The sequence below is a fragment of the Prionailurus viverrinus genome, unplaced genomic scaffold (genome assembly GCF_022837055.1).
Source record: "Prionailurus viverrinus isolate Anna unplaced genomic scaffold, UM_Priviv_1.0 scaffold_49, whole genome shotgun sequence".
NCBI lineage: Eukaryota > Metazoa > Chordata > Mammalia > Carnivora > Felidae > Prionailurus > Prionailurus viverrinus.
In genome coordinates, this window is record NW_025927612.1 from 303,668 (window position 1) to 331,233 (window position 27,566).

Consider the following 27,566-nt stretch of genomic DNA (forward strand, 5'->3'; position numbering starts at 1 on the left):
AATAAAAAAATAAAAAAAATAAAAAGCAGGAAACCCAAACCACTATGCGAGTCTACCAAACCAGCGAGTGAGGAATTATTCTGTGTCATATTCTTATTAACGACACATAAACACTCTCTATTTTATATGCTTTTAAATTTATTGTTAAATACACAAGCAAAACATGAATATAATTCTCATTTTAAAATATTAAACAAATAGGAATAAAATAAAAGCTCCTTTTAGCCATTCTCTAGGCCCCTCTCAATTCCCCCTTCCCCGGAAGATCCTTCCCGACATTTCCTGCATGTTTACATGCATATATGTACGGACACACTGGAGAGTTTCTCATACTCTATGCTTATTCTGCAACTTGCCCTCTCTCCCAAGTCCCCCTTTCCCAGAAGATCCATAAGGAAGCGTGCCTGGGAGAGAGTTTTTAATTATAGCTCTGTACTCCACAGCATGGATATAGCAGACTTTGTTCCCAGCTTCCCCTCCTCGGTGCACATTTAGGGGTCCTGCGGGGTTTCGCTGATGGGCACAATGCCGCATGGACACTCTTGCCCCATCACACACACACACACACACGCGCGCGCGCGCGCGTGCGAACACTGCTGTAAGATTGAGTCAGGGAGGGCAGCGCTAGATGGCTCCAACCAAGAGACCACCAATGATGCAGCTAGTGGCTTAGAGAAGACTGAACATTGTTACTCGCTCTCATAAGGGTCAGCCGAGCACTCCAGGTTGAAGGGACATCTCTGTTCCACGCCGTCACTCAGGAAGCCCAGTGCTTCTCAAACCATTTGTGGTGAAAGACCAGTTTATGTCCACCCACCCCCCCCCCCAATCCATTTTGCCCAAGGCTTTTGTAAAATGCAATAAAGATATCATGGTGATGTTGAGTTGCTATAAAAGCTTCACAACACTTCCTCCTGATGGACTCGCCTCATCCTGGACCCTAAGGGCACCTTGTGGCTGAGCAGTGGTCCAGGAACCACGCCCAGGAGCTCAGCTCGAGGGCATTGCCTTGACTGCTGGGTCAGCTCCTGCACAGGTGTATCTGTGCTCTGGATCCTGTGAAGTGCAGGGAGGACAACGGTGCGCATCCAGGGTGAGCACTTGTCCCCTGAGCAGGTGAGGGAGAAGTTGGACACATCACCCCTCACTCTTGCATTCCGTTGGTGAATTCTTACTCCCATGGCCACCATACCTGCCCCCAAGGGAGCCTGGGAAACAGTCTAGCTGAGCCACCCAGCACCCGGGAAGAACAGCCTTGCACAGAGACAATGAACAGTCTCCCCCATAGATACCCAGAAGTGGGTTCAAATGGTACAGGCATTTGAAAAATACATACTGTCAAACTTCTCTCCAAAAGGGTGTGTACCAAGCATGTACAAGAGTTCCCATCCCCCCCCACACACACACAGTAGCCAATACTGATTGCCAGAAATTATATCTCCTTGTCATCATTGGCATTTTTCATGATTACTAGTGTAGTCGGGGTGGCCATCTTTTCAAATATTTATCGTTCATTCATACACTTCCGCAAACTGCTTGTTCTTATTCTTTGTCATTTTTCATATTGACTTGTAGGGATTTTTATATGCTTGACCTGAATCCTTCATTTGTTATACATGTTGCATATGCTTTCCTCCACACTGTCACTTATTTTTAACTTAAATTATAGTGCTTTTATTGCGATGCAAACCTTGTAGTTTTCCTCTTCATGCTGTCAAATGTATCGCGTTTTTCTTCTATGGTGTCTGCTCGCTTCAGCATCTTCTTTATCCGAAGACTAGAAAGATAAATTTCTCTAGTTTTTTTTTAAATAATTTTTTATAGTTTTATTGTCACAGTTCTTCTCATGTTTAGATTTTTCAATCACTTAGGAATCTCTTTTCATCTATGGGATCTGTTTAGAATCTACTGTTTTGCCCAACACCATCCTTTCCCCTGTTAACTAAAATGCCAAATTAATTATGTAGAATATAAGCGCCACACTTTTATGAGAACAAAGGCTTTGTTTTATCTACCCCTAAAACAGTATCCGCCACATCATAGACAATCACTGTTTGTCAAATGAATTAAGGGATGGATGGATGGATGGATGGACACTAAAGTGCCAAATTTTCTTCAGTGTATTTCTGGAATTTCTGTCATTCCATCAATTAGTATGCTGACTCTTGCATCAATGCTATTTCAATTACTCTAACATTATAATATGTTTTGATACCTTTCTTTCAAATTTTAGGGCCTATCTTGTGCATTTCTCTTCAGAGTGGATTTACAAACCAGCTTATCAGTTTCCATTAAAATCTTCTTGGGATTTTTATTGGGGTGCATTGAAGTTATAGCTTAATTTCAGAGGAACTGACATCTCTCAAAGTTGAGTCTTTCTTTCCAAGAACATGATATATCTCGTCTTTTATTGAGGCTTGCTTTTATGCCCTATAGTGAGTTTTTGTATTGTTCTTCACATCTGTCTTAGACATTTTAATACATTTTCGTCCAAAGCATTCAATAGTTTGTGTTGCTCATGGGATCAGGAGTTTTTTTTGTTTTTTTGTCTTGTTTTGTTTTGTTTTTGTTTTTGTTTTGTTTTTTATTTTTGTTTTTTTGTTTTTGTTTTTGTATAACATATTTGTCAGTTGCTAGTTGCTGGGAAGGTAGAGCTTGTGAAAAGCTCTCGTATGATTCCCAGGTCCTTCTTTAAGATTCTCTAGACAAATGAGCATAACATCTCTAAATAATTAGGTTTTTCTCCACCAATACATGCATCCTGTATTTCTTTCTTGTTTCACAGTAATCAGGACGACTCCTTTACGGAAGAGTAGCAAGGATACTATGAATTGGTGTTGAATTTTATCAAAAGTTTTTCCTACATCAATTGAGATAATACATTTATGTTTCCTCTTTAACCAGTAATAAGGTGAATTATGTTAACAACTCTGTCAGTATTAATTTAGCATTGCATTCCTGGGGAAAACCCTACTTGGGCATGATAAGGGATATGAGTTAGTGTCTTTTCATAAGAAAGATTGGTCTACACAGAACTTTTACTCTGCTAGCTCCGTCCAATTGGTAGTCAGAGTTATGATAGCCTCAAAGAATGTGTGTGGATGCTTTCCATGTTTTCCAGTGCAGACAAGGGTTTGGGCAATATGGTTACCTGTTCTTTTAGGTTTTACTAGAATTTAACAAAACCACCTGGGCCTGATGACGTTTTAAAGGATAGATCTTTGACTATCTTTAAATTTCTTCTGTGGATATTGGTTTATTCTGATCTCACACCTCTTGACCTATTATTATTATCATTTCTATTTTCCCTCAAGGTACCCATCTTATCTACATTTTCCAGCTCATTTATATGAAGCTGTATGCATATGTGTTCTTTTCCAATTGTTTAGAAAACTTGTATCTGCCTCTAAAGTTATAGCCTACCCTGTTTCTTACGATACTTATTCATTTCTTCACATTCTTTTCTCTTGACCAAAATTACCATAAGTTTGTGCGTTTTTAAATTTTGCTTACTTAACTATTCTCTAGCTTTTTGCAGTGCATTTGTTTCATTAGTCATTATTTTCAGGGTCAGTGGCTTTCCTTTGGTCAAGAACTTCTAACTTTAATGTTTTGGATTCAATTAATATGATTTCTGCTTCTGAACTTGTTGGGATTTTCTTTGTGACTAAATACATAATCACTCTTGGATAATGTTCCATATACCTCTGAGAAGCATCTGTATTCTCTGATTCTAAGGGCGGTTATATATACACCGTATATCTCTTACATGGAGCTCATGACTTCTGTTACTCAAATCTTCCATATTCTTACTTGTATTTCGTCTCCTTGGTCTGTTAATTCCTGATAGGAGTACAGTAAGTCTTTTCTGCTCTGATTACGTCCAGTTCTTTTTGAATTTCTTTCAGTTTTTTGCTTCATATATTATGAAGCCATGTTGGGCACAAACGTTTGTCCCTGTCATAACTTCTTTGGCCTTATGTCTTTTCTTTACAAGAATGTTTGTATTTGTCTATTTGGAAGAATTTTGCTTTGGATTCTATTTTACAGGATAGTATTGCTCTACCTGCTTTTTTCTGTCAGTATTTTTCTAGCATTTTTTAACCTATTTATTTTGACCCTTCTCATGATTTCTTTTTTAACAAGACTCTCAGTTTGTTGGGGGTAACAATGTGCCGAGTTTCCAAACTACATTTCCCAGCCTCCCTTCTAGATAGGGACGACCAATGAAATGAGAGTGGAAGTCATTGGGTAAGGGTTCTAGAAAGTTTCTTACAGTGATCTGAATTAGTGGGAACTTCCCCCTTTTGGTCCTCTTTTGCCCTTTTTGCTTTCCCCAACCTGCATATACATATTCGATGGCTGGAGCTTCAGCAACTCTCTTGTTACAGTACGGAAAATACTGAAAGAATCATAAAGACTTCTTTTGATGCTCTTGAGGAACTAACCAAAGCCAGTCTACTTTCAAACATCTCAATACATGAGAAAAATAAACTCTGTGTTTAAACAACCACTGTTGCGTGTCTGTTATTCCATCATCACTGTTCCTGTGTTTTAATGCCTGTGGAGGTAACCAGTGTTATTAGTTTCTTGTGTACCCTTCTAGAGATATTCTTTTTATTTTTGTTATTCTAAGTGTACTTTTTACTTTACATTATGAAAATTTTCAGACATACACATAAACAGCAAATAGTATAATTTGGTACCTCCATGTACCCATCACCCAGCTTCAACCACTATCCATCAATATTCTATGCATCACCCCGCGTCAACAACTATCCATCAATATTCTATGCATACACACACACACACACACACACACACACACACACATTCTTGTTTTATACAAATGCCAGCACATTATTCACATTCTCCATTGCCTTCTTTTTTATGTTTTTTTTTTCCTTTGTGAGAGAGAAACAGACAGGACGTGAGCAGGGGGAGGGGCAGAGAGAGAGGTAGACACAGAATCCGAAGCAGGCTCCAGTCTCCGAGCTGTCAGCACAGAGCCCGACGCAGGGCTCGAACCCACGAACTGTGAGATTATGACCTGAGCTGAAGTCAGGCATTTGACTGACTGAGCCACCCAGGTGCCCCACCATTGCCTTCCTTTTTAAAATTAACATGTATGATGGAGATGGTTCCATATCAGTACATAGTTTCTTCATTCTCTTTAGTGTCTATCAATATTTCTTTATCGTTTCACATGTATCCAATTATATCTGCAGAATAAATTCCCAGATGTGGAGTTGCTGGGGCCAAAGGTGTATGTATTTGTCATTTTGATGGATGTCGCCAAAGTACCTGCATAGAAGTTGTGCCACAGCTCCAACCCCAATTAGCAGTGCAAGAGAATGCCTGCTCTCTTTGCCCACACCTTTGTCAATCATGTATACGTGCAAACGGCTCTACTTTTGCCAACCTGATAAATGAAAAACGGATATCTCATTGTGGTCTTAATTTTGATTTCTCTTATTTAGAAGTCATTTGTATTTCTTTCCTGTGAGCTGCATTCACAGCTTTTGCCCATTTTTCTCTTGAGTTGTTGGCATTTTTCTTACTATTTTGTAAGAGCTATTTATATCATAGAGAACTTAGCCCCCTTGTCTCTGATATGAGTTGCAAATAAGTTTCCTGATTTATCGTTTTCTTTGGCCTTTGTAACAGCAATCTTTGTATTAAAGAAACTTTTTTGTTTTTGTGTATTGAATGAACCAAGCTTTGCTCTTTTGGTCTTCTGAGGTCTAAACTGTACTTTATTTTTTTTTAATGTTTATTTATTTTGGGGAGGGGGCAGGGGGGAGGGGCAGAGACAGGGAGACACAGAATCCGCGGCAGGCTCCAGGCTCTGAGCTGTCAGCACAGAGCCCGACGCAGGGCTCGAACCCACGAACCGTGAGATCATGACCTGAGCCCAAGTCGGCGCTTAACCGACTGAGGCACCCAGGTGCCCCTAAATTGTACTTTAAAAAGTCTTTCCTCCTCCAACATCATATTTTAAATCTAACATGGTTTCTCCTAGTATTTTTATAGTTTCGCTTTTTTAATCTTTAAGTCTGATTTGTCTGAAACTTAGTGTGCTGTATATCGCGAATAGGGATCCAACTGTATACTTCGCCAGGTGACCACCCACCTGTCCCAACGCCATTTACTGAGAATCCATTTTCCCCCCAGGGAACTGAAATAACATTTTACCATATACTAAATTCCTGTCTGTATTTATGCGTATTTTAGAGTATCTATTTTTTTCTATTTTTCTGTCATGTGATTCCTACACCAGTACCACACTGTTTTCTAATTACTGTCCCTTTATTATGTTTTAATATCTGATTGGACCAGTGCTTCTCTCATAGTCTTCCTTTAAGAACATCTCTGGCTATCTTCACGCCTTTAGTTTTCTATATTAATGTTAGAAGTATCTTGAAAAGTTCCAAACAACTCTGTTGTCATAAAATGTTTTAGATCATATTTCATTTATAGATTGATGTTGGGAGATTTTCCACCTTTATAAAGCTACAATTTTCTAAGAACAGAGTAGACTTTTGCATTAATTTAGGCCTTTTTATGTCTCTGAGGAACATTTTAATGTTTCTGTACGGAGATCCTGCATAGTTCTTTTTTTTTTTTTAATTTTTTTTTTAAATGTTTATTTATTTTTGAGACAGAGAGAGACAGAGCATGAACGGGGGAGGGTCAGAGAGAGAGGGAGACACAGAATCTGAAACAGGCTCCAGGCTCTGAGCAGTCGGCACAGAGCCTGACGCGGGGCTCGAACTCACGGACCGCGAGATCATGACCTGAGCCGAAGTCGGCCGCTTAACCGACTGAGCCACCCAGGCGCCCCATCCTGCATAGTTCTTAAACTTGTTTCTACATACTTTATTTCCTTTTTGTTAAGCGGGGACTTTTCTTTTATTATGTCTTCTAACTTGTCATTTGTCTCAATGATTTTGTCCTGGCCTACTTACTGTATTCCTCTTACAAGTCCTTGTAACATTTTTTAAGAGCAGATTCTCATTGGATTTTCCAGATATAGAAGACATATCATCTGCAAATAGCCATCATTTTAATTCTGCTTTTTCATGTTTTAACCTGTCAGATTGTGAGGTACAGCACAGACGCAGAGACAGGTGTAAATCCTATCTGGTTTGCATGCATTTCCTGTACTTTACATAAAAGAACATACTCTTGTAACCATCCCCAGATCAAGAACTAGAGCCCCACTCTCCAGCCCCAGCGCATCTCCCCACAATCAACTCCCTAACTTCTATGGTAACCCTTTCCTTCTTTTCATCAGAGTTTTGCCACGTAAACATCCATCCATCCATAAATAACATGGTTTACTTTTTGCCTGTTTTTAAACTTTACATAAATGCAATTCTAATACATGTATCCTTCTATGTCTTGTTCCTTTCACTCAGTGGTGTGTGCTTAAAATTTAAACATGCTGTAGTGTATAGGGAGTTTATTCCTTTGTGTTCTAATAGAGTATTCCATGGCATAACTTTACCATAGTGTTATTTATCTATTCTATCCCTGCTGGATATCTGGGCTGTTTTCGGCACACAAATTCTGTGGCAAGCCATTGTATTAGTTTCCTGTGGCTGCCATAACAAAGCACCACAAACATGGTGGTTTACAAGAACAGAAATTCACTGTCTCGGTTCTGGAGGCCAGAAGTCCAAGATCAAAGTGTCAGGAGGGCTGTGCTCCCCCTGAAAGATCTAGGGGAAAATCCCTCCTTGCCTCTTCCAGTTTCTGGTGGCTGTGGGAGTCAGTCCTGGGTGCTGAAGTCACATCACTTCCACCTCTGCCTGTCCGATCACATAGCCTTCTCCTCTTCTGTCTATCTCTAATTTCCCTTTGCCTTTCTCTTGTGAGGTATCCACTTGTCACTGGATTTAGGGCTTACCCACACATCCTAAGATAATCTCAAGATCCTTAAATTAATCGCAACTGCAAAGACCCTTTTTCCAAATAAGATCACATTAACAGGGTCTGGGGGTTAGAATGCGCACATATCTTTTGGGAGGCCACTGGTGAACCCATCGCAACCATTTACACTTGCTTCTTGGTGCCAGGGTACACAAGTTTCTCCAGAATTTGTACACTTGGTATTGAAATGCTGGCTCCTCGAAGAAGCTCGCCTTCATTTTTTCTACAAAATGCCAGCCAGTTTTCCAACACACACTCCCATCAGCAGTATGTGAAAGCTTGCCTGTTCCATGGCCTTGCCAACTCTTAGAATCATCAGACTTTTTAGTTTCCACCAATCTGGTGGGTGTGTACTATCTCCCAGTGGCATTAAGCTCTGTAATGATAAATGAAGTTGAGCGCTTATATTTGTACACCATTTGGGTTTCTTCTACTGTAAAAAAAAAAACAAAAAAACAAAAAAATGTCTGTCCAAGCCTTTGATCCATTTGTTATATCGTGCTATTTGTATTGGTCTTGTTATTTTGTTCCTTCAATCTTCTCTTTATTAGAACGTTCTCAGTTCCATGCATTTCCCTTCTCTTCTCCAAACCTTCCATCAGAATCTCTCCTATGGCCCACCTGAACCGAAACCTAGACGAAAGGGAATTCTGGGAAGCGTAGTTCAGTTGACACATTACAAAGCCATCCCAACCCCTTTATGTGACTCTCCTCAAATTACTTAGCTTGCGTGTGCCGTGTGCTTCCTGTCAGACCGCTTACTGATTCACGTGTGTAGTAATGTTTTAATCATTCAATAAACTATTTCCTAATTTCCATCATGTTGTTGTCTTTGAACCATAGGTTATTTAAACATTTATTTCTTCCTTTCTAAACATGTGAGGGTTTTTCTCGTTATCTTTTTGCTATGAGTGTCAATTCTCTGCTGCCAAAGACCCCTGGGGAACCCGTCCATAGGTGAACAAGTTGGGCCAATTACTCTGCACTGAGGGAGAGCACACCATGCAGAACCGAGGGGTATCTCAGAAAGAGTGTATTAGACAGAACCTACTGTAACATCTGGGCTTTGTGTGATCTTGGGGAGAGTCCAAGGAGGCAAGGGTTTGCTCTAGATGCTGTCAGAAAGCAAAGGCAATTCTGTGATCGAAGCTCTCAATAAATCTCCTTTACCGGGAGGGCAGACTATAGCAAGGCTAAAGCTGTGATTGGGACACCAGCAGCAGGCAGCCATATTAGCCAAGCAGGAGGGAGGTGTTTGGTATTTGTGGGGCGCACATTGACCTTGGCTTTATCTGTGCTGAGAAAAATGTACGAAGTAGCCTTGCTTCATCTCTTTTCATCACGATCTCAGAGCAACCTTGTCTGAGGTTCGGTATTCTGTGAGATTGTTTGTGTCCAGTACGAGAACAACATTGCCTGGCTGTGAGCGCTCGGCCAGCGTGCAAATGTCAGAAGCTGCTGTTTTGTTCTTTTTCCCCCCTTGCTCATGGGTTTCCAGCTCAATTACACTGTGGTCAGAGGTCATGCTCTGAGTAATCTTGATCCTTTGAAACATCTGGGGACTTGCTTTAGGTCCCAGCACATGGTCAGTTTTGTGTAAAGTTTCCATGTGTGCCCAAAAGAATGTGCAGTCTGCAGTTGGGTGCAATGTTCTGTACTTGCTCATTAGATTAAGCTACCAATGGTTCAAACTCACATCCTTACCGACATTTTGTGTGCTTCATCTGCCAATTACTCAGAGAGGTACGTTAAGGTCTCCCAACTCCACATATGAATTGGTATTGCTACCAAAAAATATATATATATATATATATACATATATATATGTATATATATATATATATATATATATATATATATAGAACCCAAATATGGTCAGCCCTCTGATTCCAACTACTAATTTACAAGAAATATGAAGTTCAGAGGAACTCTGCATGCACAGAGATGCATTCAGCAACATTCAGACCGTGGAAACTCTACAGTCCAAACAAAACGACTTTCTCAACAAATAAGTTGCAAGAAAAAAGTAGAGCCAGAAGGAGAACCTGCAGATTAAAAGACACTTAAAATCATCTCGTTCCACATATGGACCCCAATTGGTTCCTCATGCACACAAACAAAGGAGAAAGGGAAAAAATGTGACCACGTGCAGGATATAAAACCAATACACAGATTTCTGTATATTTCTATACGCTAATAAAGAAGAAGCAGAAAAAGAAATTAAGGAAACAATCCATTTACAATTGTGCCAAACATAATAAAATACCTAGGAATAAACTTAAGCAAGGAGGTGAAAGACCTATACTCTGAAAACTGCAAAACACTGATGAAAGAAATTGGAGATGACACAAAGAGATGGAAGGATATTCTAGTCCATGGATTGGAAGAACAAATACTGTTAAAATGGCTGTATTACTCAAAGCAGCCTACAGATTTAACGCAATTTCTATTCAAATACCAATAGCGTTTTTCAGAATAAAGAACTCAGATATAAGCCCACGATTATATGGTCAATTCATCTTTGACAAAGCAGGAAAGAATATCCAATGGACAAAAGACAGTCTTTTCAACAAATGGTGTTGGAAAAACTGGTCAGCTACAGCAAAAGAATGAAACTGGACCACTTTCTATCACCAGCCACAAAAATAAACTCAGAATGGATTAAAGACCTAAATGTGAGACCTGAAACCATAAAGCTCCTAGAAGAGAGCAGCGCAGGCAGTAATTTCTCTGACAGCGGCCACAGCAACTTCTTTCTAGGTGTCTCCTGAGGCAAGGGAAACAAAAGCAAAAATAAGCATTCATTTATTCGTTTATCTCTTGATTATTGGTTTGCACTCAGAAGTTTCCATTTTTCAATGGTTTGTAATTCATTACTGTCCTTTATTATCTGATGCTCAAACTGTCCCAGATTTAGCCAGTGTAAGCTCATTGAAGCTACTTCCAGTGTCCCTTTTACACACCACTATCATTTTTTGAGCCCTTCCGTACTTTCTGCCCCAGTTCTGAGATTAGCCATTTTTCTGAGGATCCCTGGTTTCTTTCAGTGAGGAGTAGTAATAGGGACCAAGATGTGATTGCTTGGGTGGGCCTTTTCAGCGGCAGGAGCTGAGAAATGTATGCATGTACCTCAAAGTATACACACATACATTATTTACATTTACATATACATATGCACATATCCACACATACACGTCTATCCCTTCATTCCAAAGCCCTCCCCACAGGCTTTTTCTTGTTTTCAAGTTTTTCTTTCAATTCTGGTTAGTTAACATATATGTCCACAGGCTTCTTTCTTGTCTTCCGCCATTTCATATTTGTATCTCCATTCTTCCCCCGTGAGAACCCTGGCTCCCAACATTTACTCACTTGCCCAATCCTACAATACATCAGAGATAGTTTCAAAATTGCTTCAAACTCCCCAGTGCCAAAAACAAACCCACTGAGAGCTTGGAATCTCTGGGCAGTCCCCCTTGCCTCTGCGACCTTACCCAAGACTGAGAGTAGGTCATCAAATAAGCTTTAAAAAGAGTTTGGGGTGCCTGGGGGGGGGGCTCAGTCATTTAAGCGTCTGACTCTTGGTTTCGGCTCAGGTCATGATCTCACGGTTCGTGAGTTTGAGCCCTGCATCGGGCTTTTCGCTGTCAGCACAGAGCCCGCTATGGATCCTCTCTCTCTCTCTCTCTCTCTCTCTCTCTGCCCCTCTCCCCTCTCAAAAACAAATACACGTTAAGAAAAGAGTTTTCAAAAATAGCTTTTACGAGTTGCTTGGTGTTTTCTTTCCCTTTCAATGTGATTATAGTTTGCACTCGATAGACAATTAGGTTCATTTGCTTGCAGTTTTAAGCTTTTTCCCCTTCCCATTCCCATTGATTTTTCTGCCTGAATATGAAGAACATTCACATGCTCACAAAAGTCGAAACTAATCAAAAAGGCATACTCGGAGAAATACAACTCCCTCTTGTACTCCTGCTCCATTTTCCCCATCCCTTGTAGGTAACCAACTTCTTTGTTTTCTGGGTTATCCTTTCCGTGTTTCTTTTTGTAATGACTAGCAGATGTGTGTGTTTTTCCTTACTTCCCCGTCTTTATTACACAAAGGACACCACACTATAGATGATCTTTCCACTTTGCCCTTTCCACTCAACGATGACCCCTATAAAACCACTCCATATCAATTCACAGAGAACGTCCTCATTCTTGTTTATAGCTGCTCAGTCTTCTATTGCATGTATATACCATAGCCTGTTCAATCGCTCTTCCGTATTTAGACATGGGGGTAGTTTCCAACTTTCCAATATTTTTCAAGTACAAAGCTGCAATAAGTAACACTGTGTATATGTCTTTTCATATCGCTAAATGCCTATCTTAAGAGTACATCCTTAGAAGTGGGATTGCTGCTTTGAAGGATAAACTTACCACCCTCTGATAATCTATACATACATGTTCATTGTCTGCCTCCTTCCTTCAGAGTATCTGCTCCATGAGGACACAGACTTTATTTTATTCACTGACTGGAATACACTTGAACGAATGGATCTCTGTGCAGCATTTCATCATATAATTAAAACATGTCTTATTCATCTATTCTCTTCCAGACGGATGTTTAGATTGTTTCCAATTTCGCCCTATTATTTTAAAAATGCCTCAGTGCAAATCCATGCATATGTCTCCATGTGTAAATGGACAAGAGTTTCTCAAGTGTGTATCATAGCATTTGCTCTTATCTTACTTTTTATTGTCAAATTGTTCTCCAGAATGGTTCTATCAATTTACATCCTCCCTCAGAAATGTAAGAAAATGCCATCTTCCATGCACTCGGCCAGCATTTGACATTTCTTTCGGCGGGGTACCTGGGTGGCTCAGTTGGTTAAGTGGCAGACTCTTTTTTTTTTTAATTTACATCCAAGTTAGTTAGCATACAGTGCAACGATGATTTCAGGAGTAGATTCCTTAACGCCCATTACCCATTTAGCCCATCCCCCCTCCCACAACCCCTCCCTCCAGTAACCCTCTGTTTGTTCTCCATATTTAAGACTCTTGATTTCAACTCAGGTCCTGATCTCGCAGTCTGTGAAATCAAGCCCTGCATAGGGCTTGGGCTGATAGTGCAAGGAGCCTCCTTCTGATTCTCTCTCTCTCTCTCTCTCTCTCTCTCTCTCTGTCACAATCTGTCTGGCCTTCTCCCACTTGTGCTTGCTCTCTCTCAATATATGTAAATAAACTTAAAATTTGAAAAAAATAAACTTATGTGGTCAACTTAGGGAATACAAATGGTAACTTGTTCATATTTTAACTTATATTCCTATGATATCTAATCATATCTAATATCTTTTCACAGATGTATTGGCTATTTTCATTTCTTCTTCAGTGACTTTTCTGCTTATATCTTAGCCTATTTTTTCCGTTGTATGGTTTGTCACTTTCCTCCTGATCTGTAGGAGTTCTTCATTCAGGCTTGAAGTGAATTCTTTGTCTGGTGTATACTTCAGTAATGTCTTCTTCCAGTCTGTCATTTTGTTATAAGCCATGTTAATGGTGACTTTCATCAATACGATTTTTAATTTTGACGTAGTGAAATGTATCTCTTTGCCTCTGTGCTTCTTATGTCTCATTTAAGAACGTTTCAGAAAATTTCCTACTACAAGGCCATCTGTCTTGTATTTTATTTCAATGGTATTGGAATTTTGGTTTTCACCTTTATATATTTAACTCCTCTGGAAGTGATTTTTGACAATAGAGTAAGATAAGAATGTGTTTTATTTTTCGTCCGTGTGGAGCACTGAATTGTCCCATCATCGTTTATTGAGGACACTCTCCTTCCCTACTTACTCTTGATGCCTCCTCTGTCATATACGAGGTATGGAAACGTCTCTTCCTTTTTCTGAGCCAATACCAGGCTGCTTTAATTACTCGAGCTGAGAAATTTCTTACTATCTGGTAAGGCAAATACTCTTCTTCATTCTTTTGAAAAACATTCTGTACGATCTTTACCACTTTACTCATCCATATAAATTTTAGGATCTGTTTGTTAGCTTCCCACAAATCTATTGAATTTATATTTAATTCAGAGATCAATTTGGATAAAAATTGTCATGTTTGCAATGCCAAGCTTCCTCTTTCATGAGTATAGTATGTCTCTTCAAATATTTACTTAGGCGGACTTTTACATCCTTCACTTAATTTTGATAATTACCTCCATGAAGGTGTTGCACATTTTCTGTTAGGTTGACTCCCAGATACCTTGTCATTGGTATCGCTCTTGTGAATTGTATCTCCTTTGTCTCTGTCTCGTTTTCTACTAGGTGATTGGTAGTATTTAAGAAGATGAATGATTTATCTTATGCTCAATGAAACAACTCAGTCAGAGAAAGACCTCTACCATATGATTTCACTCATATGTGGAATTTAAGAGGCAAAGCAGATGAACACGTGGGAAGGGGAGGGGAAGAAAAGAAATGGAAACAAAGCAAGTAGGGATAGGAGGATCATACCTCGATCATAAAAGCCATATATGAAAGACCCAATGCTAATATCATCCTCAGTGGGGAAAAACTGACAGCTTTCCCCCTAAGGTCAGGAACAAGACAGGGGTGCCCACTCTCACCACAGTTATTCAACATAGTATTGGAAGTCTTAGCCTCTGCAATAAGACAACACAAAGAAATAAAAGGCATCCAAATTGGCCGGGAGGAGGTCAAACTTTCACTCTTCGCAGATGACATGATACTCTATATGGAAAACCCAAAGGATTCCGCCAAAAAACTGCTAGAACTGATTCATGAATTCAGCAGTTCTAGGATATGAAATCGATGTGCAGAAATCGGTTGCATTCCTATACACCCACAATGAAGCAACAGAAAGAGAAATCAAGGAATTGATCCCATGTACAATTGCACCAAAAAACACAGAATACCTAGGAATAAATCTAGCCAAAGAAATCTAACCAAAATCTATCCACTGAAAACTATAGAAAGCGTATGAAAGAAATTGAAGAAGACACCAAAAAATGGAAAAAGATTCCGTGCTCCTGGATAGGAAGAACAAATATTGTTAAAATGTCAATACTACCCAAAGCAATCTACGTACTCAGTGCAATCCCTATCAAAATAACACCGGCATTCTTCACAGAGCTAGAACAAACAATCCTAAAATTTGTATGGAACCACAAAAGACCCCGAATAGCCAAAGATATCTTGAAAAAGAAAAACCAAAGCAGGAGCCAACACAATCCCAGACTTCCAGCTGTATTACAAAGCTGTAATCATCAAGACAGTATGGTACTGGCACAAAAACAGACACTCAGATCGGTGGAACAGAATAGAGAACGCAGAAAGGGACCCACAAACATGTGGCCAGCTCATCTTTGACAAAGCAGGAAAGAATATCCAGTGGAATAAAGACAGTCTCTTCAGCAAGCGGTGCTGGGAAAACTGGACAGCGACATGCAGAAAAAAAATGAACCTGGGCCACTTTCTTACACCAGACACAAAAAATAAACTCAAAATTTTTGATGGCTTCTTGTCTTACATTTAGGTCTTTGAAAGACCTAAATGTAAGACAAGAAGCCATCAAGATTCCTCGAGGAGGAAGCAGGCAAAAACCTCTTTGATCCTGGCCACAACAAGAGACTTTTAATGACAGAGAACAATCTGAGGGTTGATGGAGGGAGGTGGGTGGGAGATCTCGGGCTAGATGGGTGACGGGCATTAAGGAGCACATGTGTTGTGATGAGCCCCAGGTGTTGTATGTAAGTGATGAACCACTGAATTCTACCCCTGAAACCAAATCCAATATTGCTGTATGTTAACTAAGTAAAATTGAAATTTAAAAAAAAAAAAAAAAAGAATACTAATGATGTATATATGCTGATCTTCTATCTGGCTACCTTGGTGCAGTTGTTATTAATTTTAACAAGTTGTTGATTGATTCTCTTCTGTCTTTTTTGTAATATAGACTCCATAATTCAATAGTTTTCAAATGCTGGTAATTTAGTCTCCTTTTGTAAAATCTCCATCCTGCTCATTTCTTTTTCTCATTGCATTGGTACTTCCAGTGCAAAGGCAAACAGCAGCGGTGGTAGCAGACAGAGGGAATTTATTCTCTAACAGATACGATGCTGCGGTCGGCTTTTTGGTAGCTAATCTTTATTAGGTTAAGGAAGGTGTCTCCATTCTTAGTTTGGTAAGACTTTTCATCAGGTATAAGTATTGTTTTATATCGAATCCCTTTTCTGGATCTATTGAGATGATAATATGATTTTTCTCTTTTAATTTGATATTCATTGAATGACGATGATATATTTTTTTCTGACGCTGAACCATCCTTGTGTTCGTGGGATATATCTTATTCAGTTGTAATGTGTGTGTGTGTGTGCGTGTGTGTGTGCAATGTGTGTGGGTGTGTGTGGGTGTGTGTGTGTGCGCACGCGTGTGTGTGCTTAATATACTTCTGGATTCAATGTTTTCATAGCAACTTCATTGAGATATCATTCATACACCAAACAAGTCATCCTTCTAAAATGTACAAACCGGTGGTTGGGGTTGCTGAATTCAAGTTGCTAATAATTTCTTTAGCATTTTTTACCTATAAATTCCTACACTTCCTATACTTTTTATGTTATACTATATTCATCAAAATACATTTTGGGAGGCACCTGGGTGGCTCAGTCCATTAAGCATCCGACTCCGGCTCAGGTCATGATCTCACGGCTCATGGGTTGGAGCCCCGCGTCAGGCTCTGTGCTGACAGCTCCAAGCCTGGAGCTTGCTTCAGATTCTGTTTCTGTCTCTCTGCCCGTCCTGTGCTCTCTCTCACTCTCTCTCTCTCTCTCTCTCTGTGTCTCTCAAATATAAAATAAAACATAAAGAATTGGTAGATTTCCCTCATTTTCTTGTAGCTTGAACAGTTTGTACAAGTTAGGAAATCCTTGAGATCTCGGGGATTTTTTTTTTTTTTTTAATACCTGGAGCCTATTTTTTTCTGGGAAACGTTTGAATACTGCTTTAGGTTCTTTAATGGTGATTTTTTAAAAATTCAGACTTCCTTCCATCCATCCTTACTTAGGGGCTGCTTCCAGGAGCACTGAGCCTGCACATTCAGATGAGAACACGGCCAGCCAGCAGGTGGATCACAGCCTGATGGCATCCTGAGCAGAGGACCAGGTACACCCACACTTATACGCCGGGGAGACTGGGGGGAGATAATGAATGTGTGCTGTTTTAAGCCACTAAGTTTTTGGTCATTTGTTATGCAGATCAGAAAACTCACGGGGCGCCTGGGTGGCGCCGTCGGTTGAGCGTCCCACTTCAGCCAGGTCACGATCTCGCGGTCCGTGGGTTCGAGCCCCGCGTCAGGCTCTGGGCGGATGGCTCAGAGCCTGGAGCCTGTTTCCGATTCTGTGTCTCCCTCTCTCTCTCTGCCCCTCCCCCGTTCATGCTCTGTCTCTCTCTGTCCCAAAAATAAATAAACGTTGAGAAAAAAAAAAAATTAAGAAAAAGAAAACTCACACACCTGTGACAGAGTTGAAGGGTGGTTCCCCCAAAGACGTGTCCACGCGGAAGCTGTGTATGTGAGCTTACTTGAGCATACGGTCTTTACAGATGTGATTAAGTAAAGGATATCAATATGTGGTCACTCTGGATTAGGGTGGACCGTAAACCCAATGACCAGTGTCCACATAAGATGTAGAAGAGGAGAAAGACACACACAGAAACGCAGGAGAAGACCGTGCGAAAGCGGGGGCAAGAGAGTTGAGTTAAATGGCCACAAACCAAAGAATGCCTAGGATTGCTGCTACCACCCAAACAGGGAGAAGCAGACTCTCCCTCAAAGTTCTCAGAAGGAGCCAACCCTGCCCACATGTCAATCTCAGACTTCTGGCCTCCAGAGCTGGGGAGTTGGGGCCAGTCCTACTGCCAGCCTTGGCCTCTCTGCTGGCGGCAGCAAGGGGCTACCGGGCAGCTTTAAGTGTGAGGGCAAGATGCGGCTCACACTTGTCAAGGACCTCTTTGCTCCTGGGCGGCGAGGGCTTTGAGGGAGACTGACCTTGGAGGCTAGGCAAGCCAGAGGAGACCGTCACAGTGGTCCGGGGGACAGAGGGGGGACACGTGAGCAAAGTGAGATGGAGAGGGTGACACACGGGAAAGTCGAATCAGCCAAACAGCAAGAGGAAAGGAGGTAGAAGAAAAGACCCTCGAGCCTTGAACCAGGGTGGCAGAGAGAACCTGAAGCTGACAGGGGGGACAAACTGTAGAGGGTGCACAGAGCCCTTTTGAGATCAAAAAGGGGCCTCCGTTTTGGTACCCAAGTAGACATTGCTTAATGCTTACTAACCCAAGGAAGCAGGAAAAGCAACTTAAACAGGTAATAAGCCGGTTACGAGAGGCCTCCCCCAAGCCTGTCTGAGCCCCTAAGCCGTCCCCAGTGGACTGATCCGTTCACCAACTTCATCCCTGTTAGGTGACTGCGGTGGCCTTTCCTTCCATGGAATGTGATTCTGAGGTCATTGGATTCCAGCTGGGCCAGGGCCTTCCCAATCCTTCCCTATTCCCAAATATGCATAATTAACTTCTAGGTACATGGGGCTCAGCTGTTACAGGGATTAAATCTTCTCGGCCTGTTCCCCGATTCTTACATTCCTTTTGAATTGCGCTGTAAATCCTGGCAGAGAGCAGAATTTTCCAGAGGGGGCAGGCTCTGCCCTGGCCATGCGCCCAAGCTTCCGTCCCTCCTGTACGCTCAGGGCCCATGTGGCCAAGGCCAGTAAACATGTGGTAGCTCCTCCCCTCCGCCCAGCCAGAAATCCTCACGTTCTAATCCCTGGAACCTGTGAATGTGACCTTAGATGGCAACAAAAACAAACAAACAAACAAACAAACAAACAAAAAAGCACTAAAGATGTGATTGAATTAAGGACTTGAGATGGGGAGGTGATCCTGGATCATCTAGGTGGGCCCGAACTGCAACCATGTGGATCACCTTAGAAGACGGTGATTTGAAAGACAGAAGTTAAGAAGGCAACGTGATGGAAGCAGAGAGGGATTTGAATATGCTCTGCTGCTGGCTTTGATAATGGAAGAAGGAGCCACGAGCCAAGGAATGTGGCTCCAGAAGCCGGAAAAGACCGGGAAAATAGATTCTCTCCTAGAGGCTCCAGAGGGAACGTGGCCACGCCAACACCTGGATCTTGGCCTAGTAAGGCTGAACTCCTACTACCTCCACTGCTGACTGTCTAAGCTCCAGGTGCTGAGATGGGCCCTAACAATTTCATCGCTATAATTTTACATTCTTTTTCTTACAGAAGGCCCTCCAAACTGCATAAGCTTTAGACCCCACAGACCATGCATCCACCCATGCCCATGCCTAAACCACCCACTGGCACACCGAATGAGACCCTCACGAGTAGTTTCCTGTGTCAGTGACATTCCAAATGGCCCTGACAGAATGGCTAAAATTAACGACACAGGAAACAACAGATGTTGGCAAGGATGTTGAGAAAGGAGAACCCGTTTGCCCTGTTGGTGGGAATGCAAACCAGTGCAGCCACTCTACAGAACAGTATGGAGGTTTCTCGAAAAAAACTAAACATAGAACTACTCTATGATCCAGCAATTGCACCATTAGGTATGTACCAAAAGGCTACAAAAATACAAAATACAAATCATGATTTGGCCCCTGGCTAGAGACAGCTGAGCACATGGCTCCAGCAGGCTAATACTCAAAAGATGGGGGCGCTTCTCCTCCCCTTTCTGCAGGTTGTAGCACAAAGGTCACTTCCTCAGCATCCCTTTTTCGCCTCCCTCTTCTCCTAGGCTACATTTGGACTCTTTTCTAATCTCAGGTGCCTGGCATTTTCCTACATAGCAGCTATCACCCTTTCTAACCATACATGTAACTGTGGGCTTACTTTTCAATGTCTAGATTATGACATCCACGAGGGCAGGGAGCTGATCGATCCCGGGTCCCCGCTGTATCCCAACAGCGAGCAGAACACCTGGCACACAGTTGGTGCTCAATAACTGGGATGAATGACCAGGCACATGGGAGGCAGAGATGCTGAGGAGGTCGTCAGAGAAGCAACCCTGGAATCCCAGGCAGTGAAGAAAGGGAGCCTGGAAAGGGCTGGGCAAAGGTGGGTGGAGGCAGGGACCGGCACCGGCTCGCATCAAGCTCAAGGGATTGTAGAGGAGCAAGGGTGGGTGGGAGGGTGGAAGGAGGAGGTACGGGCCCAGAGAAGGCACCTAGGCAGAAGAGGTTGGGGTGTGGGGGAAGGGCGGTAGGCCCAGGGCTGTGCCCTTTACAGCAGGGAAGCAAGGCAGCTGTAGGAGGAGAGGCTAGACACAAACAACAGGGACACTCGAGATGGATTTAACTAGATGAGGTGAGCCTAGAAGGGCCAGATTTCACACGTGGGTGGAGGAATGCAGGTACAGGAAGTAACACTGTAGGGCAAAGAGGGTACCAGCCCTTTCTTTTGCCCCCATGGTACGTGGGACAAGAGATGGAGCGTAAGGTGGTGGCCCCTCAGTTGAGGTAGGAGGTGGAGGAGAAGGAAGTACGAAGGCCAAGGGTAATCGGCACAGCAGAAGGCCCGGGGAGGACAAGAGCAAAGGAGGTGATGCAGGTCCAGTGCAGAGAGGGAGTGGGGAAAGGATGGATGCCCAGCATCTCAGTGCCAACCGACGGGAGTCAGGGGGTGAGTCTGATACGGTCAACTGCAGGCAAGATTTCCCAATGGACCTCTGTAGTCGCTGAGAGAGTCCTTCTCTCCCACCAAACTCCGAGCACCACGTCTATGCCCCAAATCCCTAGCCCAGGCTGGCCAAAGCGGATGCCCCACCAATGTCAGTGTCTTTGAACGATACTTACTATGCGAGCCAGCCTGAGGACGCAAACGGCTAGGAGCTGGGGGTGCCTTAGGGAGCCATGTATTCCCTGCCTTCGCCGAGCTTACAGTCGCAAAAGTAAAAGGGGCATCTCTCCAGGAAGACAGTGGGGTCATGAAGTAACGATGCTGGCGACAGAAGCTCTGAGCAGAGCAGGACTCTGTCGCAAAATCCAACACAGCAGAGCCACTCCCTGATGGTGCCGTCTCGGGCACAGCATTCACCGACGTGAGCCTCAGTTTCCTAACATATTCCTCATTTCGGCCCCGCGTATGTAACCCATGAGGCTTTGGCACGCGCATCCCAATTCTACGGGATCCTCTCCTGCCCCTGCTATTCATCCTTCAGGCTTCAGATTCAAGGTCAACTGCTCAGAGGCCTTCTCTAAGCCCCACCCACAGGCAGAATCAGTAAAGGGAGGGCTTGTAAAAGTGAAATGTGGAAAAGTGCTACAAAGTGCCTTTGGTATTTCCTTGAACCGTGAGATCTGAACGGAATGTAACTTTCGGAAAGTTGGTAACCAAAGCAATGGAGTTGAGAGGGTTTCTCAGCAGGGTGGCTTTCATCACTTGACCATGTGGCCACAGAAGCTGCCTCTGGCCCTTCCTGGGCCACCCTGGCCTGAGTCACGGGACTTTCTAGGTTAGAACATATGTTTCCATCAGCCAAGCTGCTGATCAAAGATCTTGTCACCAGTGACCACTCTCCCACCCGCTACCTTTGGAACTGTGCTCACTGACTGAGAGCCAGTTCTCAACCTTGAAGCCTCGGGGTCCTGAAATAGAAACCACCAAGGCAAGGCTTCTGAAGATGGTGCCTCCAGGTGGAAGAGAGATTACCTGGGCTCTGAGGAGCTCCCAAGGAGGTTAAGGACAGCGAGTGAGACACAGGTGGCCCACGATGTTGCAGGCAGTAACAGAGGCAAGGCGGGAGACACTTGGAGAGGGTGTCTGTGGCAGAAGGGGTCCCAAATGTGGGAAAATGACCCAGCCTGAGGAGGCAAGGGCACCGGTGGCCAGTGGGGCTGCCGGCCTGCTGCTGGGCTGTGTGATTATGCTGACAAAATATGCCAGCTACCTCCTCTGGGCCACCTTCTTTCCAGTTGGGGCACTTGGAGATGCAAAGAGAAGGCAGCCACGCCTCTTACCACTTCTCTGCCTCCAAAGGTCCCTCAGATACCCCGTCACCTGCCCTTGCCTGGAGGGGGTACTTAAAACTGGCCTTCAGGGCCCCAGGCAAGACCCAGGGCCCCTGGAGCCCTGAGAAGATAGCCCTCACAATCCCCCTTTCTTGGACGCTGCAGCGTGGGAGCCCTGCTGCCCTCTACATTTCACTTCATCTTCAGGTAGTACAGCTTTGAGAAACATGTCATGCCTTAGGCACCAAAGAAATGGCTTTCCTCCATCCCTCAGATCCTAACTTGAATCAGGGCCAAGGGACACCCACCCTGATATCTGTGGATTGTCATGCGCATGTATTTTTTGAGGGCTCGCTAATTCAACATGGCTACCTGAGCCTTTTCATTGGCCACAATAGATGGGGGTGGGGGGTGGGGGTCTTTAAGAAAATGGCACTGCTGGAGCGCCTGGGTAGCTCAGTCGGTTGAGCATCCGACTTTGGCTCAGGTAATGATCTCGTGGTTCATGAGTTTGAGTCCCGCATCGGGCTCACTGCTGTCAGCACAGAGCTCGCTTTGGATCCTCTGTCGCTCTCTTCTCTCTGCCCTTTCCCCACTCACGCTGTCTCTCTCAAAAATAAATAAACCATTTTGAAAGAAAGAAAGACGGACAGAAAGAAAGATTGAAAGAAAGAAAGAAAGAAAGAAAGAAAGAAAGAAAGAAAGAAAGAAAATGCCACTGCCATAGGACCCCATTATAGTTCAAAAGTCTGGAGTGCCTTGGGACAGACAGGAGAAGTGACGGAGAATTGCTGTCCTTAGTTCTAATATCAGCGACATCGAGAGTACATAAAGCCACTCACTTCCTCCACCAGATTCCCCAACATGCAACACACACATGCACATCAACCATAGTCCCCAAGTCCTCACCTAGCGTGGCCAGCCTCATGCCCAGGTGGCCCGCCTTCCTGCCCATGTTCTCTTTTCAGCCTTTACTCCTAGGGGAGGGGAGGGAGATCTCCTCATTGGGGTGGGGGTGGGTTTGAGGCATATCCACAGGAGACCATTCTAAGTGATATTTGTGACTCCACAGGCCTGTGGGACTCCCCGGCTCGTCCTTGTCTCCCTCATCCAAGCAGGTGGCCCACAGACTGCATAGTGGCCCCAGACCCACACTTACCAAAACAAAGAACACACTGCCAGAGAAGAGAAGTGCGAGCTAGGTGGTGACTGACAATTGGCCTTGGGCCCAGAAATTAGGAGCGAGATCAAATCTTAAGCTACAACGTTTTGTTCTAGAACCACTGTCTGTCAGAACTCATTCGTCTGAGACCCACAAAGGGCGGGTGCCTTTAGTCCCACAGTGAACTGCTGTTAGAGTTGATCAAATGCTTAACTTGACCGGGAGCAGCGCAGGCTTGTTTACAAAGGCCAAGGTGACTTGTATGAATCTTCAGATGGAACTAAACGCCTAAAGCCAGATCAGGTAGGATGGCTCCTGTTGTGACATGTCGGTTACCAGTGGCACCGTCTGCCTGGCTGGCTCTCTCGGGCAAATTACTTCCCGTTGAACTTATAAAGGATTCTGTGCCTTTTAAGGCTGTGGATTCCAGATTCCACCGGAGTAAAGCCTATTGCGTGGCGCAGACTCACTGTACCTAAAGGCGAGATCACTTGGCTGGGAAGCAGCTCTCTGCATGTGGTTTTTCCCTTGCAAATCCCATCACCCATGTCACAGGAGCAGTCTGCTGTTGCCGTGGTGAATTAGTGTTGTACTGCGACCTTGATTCTGAGCAGAAATGTACGTTGCCTTGACCATGATTACACAAAACACGTTGTCTAGGAAACAGAACAGGAAGGGCTAGATCATTCTTGGCTTTGACTAAAAGCCACACAAGGTTACCTTGTACCCAGTGGGGTCTCAGCTTTCCTCCAGGGTCTCTAGGCTCTGTGTTGTGTGTGTGTGTGTGTGTGTGTGTGTGTGTGTGGCAGAGAGAGAGACTGACAGACAGACAGACAGAAAAGGGAAGAGCGCTAGCTTTCCTCTGCACACGTTGGGAAGTTTCAAGCCAAGCCAAGCTTGTGCAGCTGTTGTTTGGAAGCAGAGGGGGCTTGCAGAGCCCTCTCCCCGTCTCTTACTGGGAGGCTGCTGGGGAATGGAGCAATAACAACTCTGGCCTCCTGTGTGTTCTGTCACCCAATGCAGTTCCAGAGCTGATGAGGCGTGACACTGTGGGAGGGCCCCACTGGGCTCTGGAAAGTGCTGGTTTGCCATAGCGAGTGCCTGGATCCATCTATGGGAAGCTCCCACACACTCTCCTCTCTCCCTCTTCTCTCTCCCTCTTCTCTCTCTCTCTCTCTCTCTCTCTCTGTCTTTCTCTGTCTCTCTAACACACACACACACACACACACACACACACACACACACGTATATTTCCTTGCCTAGCTTCTCTCCAAGCCTCTGCTCTCATTTTGTACAAGACAAATATGTCTCCAGGTGGCCATTGTGTATGTGGTCTCCTTGGTTGTATTTACTCCAAGTGTGAATTGCTCTTAGTGTGGCTTTTATCTCAGTAATATTTGTATTTCCCTCTTCCAATTCTTTTCTGAGTACTGCTGCCTTCCTCTCATTTCCTTCTATTTTCTCATCATTTCTTTAAATTCTCTTTTCTGGGGCGGCTGAGTGGCTCAGCTGGCTAAGCGTTACTCTCTTGATTTCGGCTCAGGTCATGATCCCAGGGTCTTGGGATCTAGCCCCACATCAGGGAGCTCTGTGCTGACAGCACGGAGCCTACTTGGGATTCTCTCTCTCCCGCTCTCTCTCTTCCTCTCTCTCTCTCTCTCTCTCTCTCTCTCTCTCCCCTCTCTCTCTCTCAAAATAAGTAAATTGAAAAAATAAATTCTCTTTTCTTTTGAGAAATCATCTTTTCTGGAATTGCTTTGCACCTGTGGAGGTTTTTTGTGTTTTGTTTTGTCTCGAGTCTTCCTGTATGTTTTGTGCAATTTCCCCTTGTGATGTGCCTTTCATCTGCTGTTTGCTTCTGTTCCTTTCCTCCTCTTACTATGTGTGTAACTGTTGCTGTTGCCAGTTCATGTATAGGACCCACGATGGGTTGTGAACACACTTGATTTTGCCAACACGTCCACACCGTCTCTAGCTTCCACATTACCTGACTGGGTCTCCGCAGTGACGCTCCACACTCCTGCGGCCTGTCCCTCAGTTTCATCACTCGAACCAGAGATTCGTTTTCTATTTTTCTATGACTTTGCAGACTGTGATCCCTGACTCGCGAGCAGTCTGATTCTTGCTCCCTTCCTGAGGAGGCATCGCTGACCCAGCTGGCTCCCTACCCCGTCCAGACATAGCAGTGTTTGCCTGGAGAGCGTCCTAATTTGTGGTTTGGAGTTGCTGCGGTTCCCAATGCCATTTTTCTCTTTGAAGCTGTCTTTGAAGCGAAGCCAGCCCATCACTCTTCTGTACGACTAGAGAGGCAAAGAGCCCAAGGCCTTGAAGGAATTGCCTTTCTTAAGTGGGTATCTTTTGCAGGCAGCTGAAACTTAGGCATGAGCGCAGAGCACCCCTGGCTGGTCACCAGGGGGCTCTGTACTGGCTCTGGCCCTTTTGACGGGCAAGATAAGGCTTCTTGGGCAATTCCTGAGTCTGAGCTTTTCTTAAACCAGGACCCAGCAGGGCATCCGATTGTGGACCTTCTCATTCACTTCGGAATAAGTTAACAGAGAAGCAACCCCTGGCAGGCAAAAGTAAGAAGGACAATGAGGCATGAAAGCATGCCCCAGGAGGACACAGTGGAGCAAGGGGCAACAAGGAGCCAGCAGCCATGGGCTGGGGGCAGCCAGGGCAGGGCAGCCCCCAGGCAGGGAGTTCTCCGTGAGCCGGGTGGATGAGGGCCTGGTTCAAGGCCGGGCCTCGGTGTGCCTGCCGGTTGAGGCTCCTTCGAGATCAGAACGCACTCCCTAAGGGATACAGATGATGTAGCACAGGGATTACACCCCTCTCGGTCAGGGGAGCCGCTCCTTTGGGGCCTGATCTCAGCAGAGCTGGCGTGAGGGGAGCAGAGAGGGTGAGCACCGCAGGGGTCAAGAACAAACTGGAAGCCACATCTGTGTCCCACCACTTCACCCCTGGCCCAGCACTTGGAGAAGTGGAAGGAGGCAATTCGGTGGCAGCAGCAGGGCCATAACACCTGGCCTCACTGCTATACTGGCCTCAGGAGTATGTTTGTAAATACCCTTGCTTCATTCATCTCTCCCTTCCAATTCTTGTGCAGATTGCTCCTGGGGTCAACCCTAACCCGGACCGGACCATACGGGGCAGGGAATTCTGGGAGAACTAGTTGCAGCTTAGCCCAGTGGACACGGTAAACCTCATAAATGCTGTCCTCTGTCTGGGGGTGCCTCCCTGCCTCCTCTGCCCCTCCACAACACGCCCCTATGTGGTGAGGGGTCACCCATTTTGTTTCCGAGGGACGTGTGCCTTGGCTCCCTGAGCCTCCCACAGTGCTGTGGGCGCCTGTCTCCTCGGGTGCTGGTGGGCGGGGCTGGGAGAGAGGATCCCTGAGGGGCACCTGCCCAGGGCCAGTCCCATGGAGAGCACAGCTAGGCAGCGCCGCCCCTGCCCCTGCCACACCGCTGGAGCCAGCGGAAGCCTGAGCTCCTGGTGCAGCCCTCTTGGCAAGCTTCCCGAGGCCACCTGGATCCCAGCATATCTGGAACGCACCAGACGGCAAGAGCGGCAACTTAACACGACGATGAGGGAAGCTGGCCACCACGGGAACAGGCGTGCGCTGCATCTCAGCCCTAAACCTTCGAAAACACGGCTCTGGGGCCCGCGACGTGGCCACTGGGCACAGGCTCACCGAGGTCTCCCTCAAGCCATCCTCAGCCCAGATCCCCGCATACCCAGAAGTTGCTGGCTCCCTGGGCACCTGGCTGCCAGGACGGTCTCTGGAGCCCCGCCCCGGTGGACTTGTCCCCTGAAGTCGTGTGGCCACCAGAACGTGTGCGCAGAGCAAGACTCAGCCCCCCACGCCAAGCCGCTGTTGGGGAGCTGCTCAAGGCCAGCTCCTGAGTGCCCTCCAGGGGCACAAAGCCGCGTCCCCCCACCCCCCACTCAAGCAGCCAGCAGGCTTCCCTCTGTTTCATTGCTCAGGGCACTCCATAGTGGGGTCTTACTGGTCCTTTGCTGAATACAGTCACCCCCTGTACAGACAGGAGCTGGGCTGGGACTGGAATAGGCGAGGGGGCCAGGTGGGGGTGTCAGCAGCGTCTGCACTAGGCTTCAGGGAGGGCAGTCCTCTCTCCAAGCTGCCACCCCTTAGCCAACTGTCAGCCATGGATCTGCGCCCCCCCCCCACACACACACACACACCTGGAAAGGGTGTGACCGGTGGGGCAGAGGATCCCTCCCCCCACCCCCCCGCACTCCTCAGGACTCTACCAGCCGCCCCAGAGTACAGGCAGGGACAGGACGGGGCTAGACCGACACGGACTTGCACTGTGGGCCAGACAGAGGGCACGGGAAGGAAACTGAGAAGGAAACGTGGAAGATGTTATCGAGGCCTGTGAGGATGTCCCTGACCACCCCATCTGGGACACGAGTGAAGCAC

The 27,566-nt window shown here is 44.9% G+C and overlaps 1 long non-coding RNA gene across 1 annotated transcript in view; it reads right to left on the reverse strand.

The window, feature by feature from the left end:
• Nucleotides 1-15,003, reverse strand: part of LOC125159307 (uncharacterized) — a 25,346-nt gene extending 10,343 nt beyond the window's left edge. Inside the window, exons 1-2 of the long non-coding RNA XR_007149747.1 lie at nt 14,845-15,003; nt 3,182-3,189 (exon numbers count right to left, since the gene is read on the reverse strand). This is a non-coding gene — a long non-coding RNA (uncharacterized LOC125159307). The remainder of the gene's footprint in view (nt 1-3,181; nt 3,190-14,844) is intronic.
• Nucleotides 15,004-27,566: the final 12,563 nt, after the last annotated feature.